This window comes from Echinops telfairi, unplaced genomic scaffold, assembly GCF_000313985.2.
Source record: "Echinops telfairi isolate 266 unplaced genomic scaffold, ASM31398v2 ScPeMD7_60;HRSCAF=208, whole genome shotgun sequence".
Lineage (NCBI taxonomy): Eukaryota > Metazoa > Chordata > Mammalia > Afrosoricida > Tenrecidae > Echinops > Echinops telfairi.
Window position 1 is genome coordinate 3,838,527 of NW_022103958.1, and position 4,154 is coordinate 3,842,680.

Below are 4,154 nucleotides of genomic sequence, written 5' to 3' on the forward strand. Positions count from 1 at the left end.
TCTGTGTAACTCAGTGGGTCTCCCTCTTTCTGGTTTGTTTTTTTTTCTAGATTCCTGCCGTTTGTTCATCGTTGTGCCTAAAGCATGTCGATGTGGCGTCAAGTACATCGTCCAAATCCCTGTCTCTTCAGCTTCTCTGATGCTTGAACTCTCACCTTTGACCTTGTGTTGACCTTTGATGCTGACGTGTATTTTTTTTATTATGTTTGTTTCTTTCTTTGTTTTTTCTTTCCTTGTTTTTTTTTTGTTGTTGTTGTTCCTTTTGTGCTGCCAAATTGGTTTTGCTAGAACGACTGCTGAAGGGGAAATATTTAAACTTGCATTTGAATATAAAAAAATCTATTTTTCTAGAACTTCATAAGATAACCACTTGATTTTGTGATTCCAATTCTTTGTAACTGTCTTCAGAGTGGCCCTGCTAGCACGCAGCGCGTGGTGTCTGTTCTCGGTGAGCACGCGGCCAGTCGCTTCTAGGCGTCCTTTCTCCGTGGGCTTAGTTTTACGACAGCTTTGAAGTGAGCGATGAAATAAAAGATGTCACTGAATGAAACCTGAGGCTCCGAGCACATTTCGCTGAGATCCAGTTTGTGGGGCTGGAGGAGACCGCGTGTGTTGGTCTTATTTTGTCACTTCGAGTTTGGGGCTACAGAAAACAGCTGAGCTCCTGGCCCTTGCGACTGCAGGCTGCAGTTTGGGGCCCAGTTTGTTTTGTGGCTCTTCCCTGTGGGGCGCCTTCGGGCCCCACTTGGCCCCTCCCCCCGGCCTTGCCTGCACTTCCATGCTTGTCCCCACAGTCTCCACAGCAAAATGTGATGCTGCTTCCTTTTTTTTTAACTATTGGTTCGTTTTGTTTTGTTTTTGTGTTGAGTTTTTTGTTCCCCCTCCTTGCCTACTAAGATTATGCCCAGAAAATCCCAAGTTCTGCATGTGTCCTGCTGTTCCTTCACACCTTCCTATCTATCACCGGCACCTCTCTGTTTTCTATAGTTTGTGCAAAAACTGGCCCATTTAAAGGGTTTCAAAGAAGCTGTTTTAAATTGTAGGGTTGATTTTTTTTTTTTCTTTCCAAGATTGTATTATTTTATTTTGAAGTGGCAACTTTCTCCTCCGTTGCCCATAGAGCGTTTGCCTGTGCACTTAGACTGTCACCCCGTGTGACCTCGGTGGGCCTCCAGGAGGCTGGCTGCTCCGCTTAGAGAGGGCTGCGAGGGGCACAGAGAGGAGCCCCGAAGGTGGCTACGGGTGGGCAAGAGGCTTAGCACATTAGGGGTCTGAGCGCCTCTTGGCCTGGAGGAAGGAGGATGCTCCTGACCACTCGTAGGAGGCCATCTGAGCACCGAGTGGCGATATACCTGCTGGCGCTGTTTCCTCAGTGACAAGCACAATACTACAGTCTTCACACTGTTTACAGCCCTGGGCACCAACCGCCCCACATTGGCTCTTCACCACAGCTCTGCTGGGGGCGGGGGGCCGAGGGCAGGGATTTGGTCTCTAAATTGAGTGAAGACCAAATAGCTGCTGTCCCTGGGTGCCAGGCAAGCCGGTCTCTTGGTTCCCTGCGGGGGCTTGCCCTCCTGTCTCGTGGCACCATCTGGCCTCAAGGGCTGAGGAACGTGAGTAAGAATGTGAAGGGCAGGCAGGCGAGGCCCCGGCGGGCCTGTGGAGGTGAGCGGTTGAGAGGGAAGATAGGGTTCATGGTAGGTCCCACCCAGACCGCGGCTCCGGCTGGGAGAGTTGTTAGTCGGATGCCCTGATTGTCCAGGGAGGACAAGGAGGTGGGAGAAGGCAGAACACTGTTGAGCACCCTCTGTGCTAGGGTTGGCGAGGGCAGGGGCCCAGCAGAACTTCTGCCCTGGCACCCAGCAGGGTTCTAGGCTGATGCCGGAGCCCCCTCTTACTTAGGAGCAAGGGACATCCCTGGGGGTCCTGGGTATGGTAGGCTGCTCAGTGTCTGGAGATGGGGGTGGGATGGAGAGAAAGAGGCCAGCAGCCCAGCCCGAGCAAGACTGCTGCGCACCCACAGTCTGATTGCACAGAGCCGCCTCTGTTGGCAGAAGGCCCCGAGGCCCCTGCGTGTGTATTGGAAGAATCCGTGTTTGCCAATATCTTTTGCTTTCAATTCCAAGAGGAGCTCTGGGAAAACCTGTGGATAAAACCAAATGCCAAACGTTGGACACTGTTCCTTTTCCTTTTCACTCTGATTGTTTTAACTGTTCTGTGGTGGTTTTAATGGATTTGAGACCCTGGAGCGGCAGCTGCCTTTCTGATTTCCAGCTGCTTTTTGTGAATAATTTAAAAAGAAAAAAAAACTTTACATTTTGAAGACAAACCTGTGTGAGTTTTTTATTGGTACAAACGTTGTATTTAACACTAGGGGTTTTGTACAGTTTTTTGCCTTTTCTACTAGAAAACAATGTAAAGTGATTTCACAATGTGAAGAGAAAAATAAATTGCCACTATGACCAAACGCAGTCTGTTCTGCAGCAGCAGCAACGGGAGTCCATCCACTCAGAGTCGTGATGCAGCCGTACAGATGCTTTCCCTCCTTTGAGCTTTCCCTTCCTCCCCTGTTTTGATTTGCAAAAGAAAATGTCTTTTTTGTGTGAACTTGTGTTGTACTCTGTAGAAAATTATGGATTTTACTTTTAATGGTTTAAAAAAGAAAAAAAAAAAGAAGAGCGCTTGTTGCTCTTCTGACTTGATCACAGAGTGTGTGTAGTGGATTAAAAAATGTTACGCGTTTGGAGCAAGGGGGTATGTGTTTCCAAGGAATCGCCTTCCTTTTTGTGTGTTTTTCCTTCTGTCCCAATGGGGAACCTAAATCTGTTTTAATTGCACAGACACACGGACAAAAAGTCATTTTGTATCTGCCAAGTGTGGACCTTTCTTTGTTTATTTGCTATTAAACTGTTTGAGAAGAACCGACAATGCCTGCGGAGTTGTCATTTGCGGGGAGTGGATGGGTCCTTGGGGAGGGTGGGGCTGAAGACAGGGAGAGGGGGTGGACCACCCCAGGGTGAGGCTTCTCCGTGAGGTGCCCAGTGGTGTGCTCGCGATCCACCGAACGCTCTTGTAAGATGATGTGCCCCCTGGAAAGCTGTGTACCTGCCTACCTCCATTGTCCCCCGAGAAGTCCTGCCTGTGTGAGTGCCTGGGCTTCCTCAGGAACCTCTGTCCCTGTGCCTTGCATGTCTGGCTACCCACCTTCACACCTGGCAGCCAGCACCTTCAAGTCCTGAGACCGTGCGCAGCCCCAGACCACAGCAGCCATTTTGGTCCTAAAGTTCCTGCTGAAGGAGGGCAAGCCCCCATTTCCTTCCCTCTGGCCTCACGACGAGGGCTCTGCCCAGATCACGCTCCAAGGAGAGCCTGTCTAACTTAGAGGCTCTGCACCCAGGGCCGCCTCAGGTCTCTGAGAACTTCAGGTTCAGCTAGCCAGGAATCTCAGGCACTGGCTAACAAAAGGGCACACACACATTTCCTGCTATCCCCCTCCTCTCATAGACTCCTCCCCAGTCCCTCCAGGACAGAGGTAGGCAACTGCCCTGGAACCTGTTGGGCGGGGGTGGACCAGACCTCAAATTCCCCCTTACCTCCTTGGTTCTAATATCTAGGGTGGCATTTCCCAGTGAATGTGCCCACTAAGGTCCACAAAGCCAGGATCCTGAAGGGCGAGCATTGGGGAACACCCTTTCCTGCTCCTCACTCATGTCCACACCTCCATCTTCTCTGAGACGTCAACAGTTGAAGAAGCTTCTAGAACCGACTCAGCTTAGCATCCTCCCAGGCTGTGGAGCCTTGTTGACTATCCTCCACTGAATCGCGCCCCCCCCCCCACCTGAATAAAGTGGTGACAGTTGTGGGACGTCAAAGAATCTGTCCACCAAATCTTACATGGAAGTGCTACTTTACTCACTAAACATTTTGGAGGTGGGAGCTTTTAATTAATTAACAAGGCCAGGTTTATCCCAGCTCTGCGCATTGACCGTCTCGGTGCTGGGGAAAGGCTGGGTGCACAACATGGGTTCTAGGCTAGCTAGCCACCCCGGGGGGCAGCACCTGGGACCCACCCCCCTTATGACAAGCTGAGGCTGAAAGAATGAGGTTGCCTACTACGTAAGGTCACAACTAGATAGTGGTGCGTGCTGAGAATC

At 50.6% G+C, this 4,154-nt stretch overlaps 1 protein-coding gene across 4 annotated transcripts in view; it reads left to right on the forward strand.

The window, feature by feature from the left end:
- CELF1 (CUGBP Elav-like family member 1) overlaps positions 1-2,925 on the forward strand; it is an 18,806-nt gene extending 15,881 nt beyond the window's left edge. For all 4 annotated transcript variants that reach the window (XM_045291021.1, XM_045291023.1, XM_013006090.2 and 1 more), the window contains exon 13: positions 51-2,925. The gene's annotated coding sequence lies outside the window, so the exon portion shown is untranslated. The remainder of the gene's footprint in view (positions 1-50) is intronic.
- Positions 2,926-4,154: the final 1,229 nt, after the last annotated feature.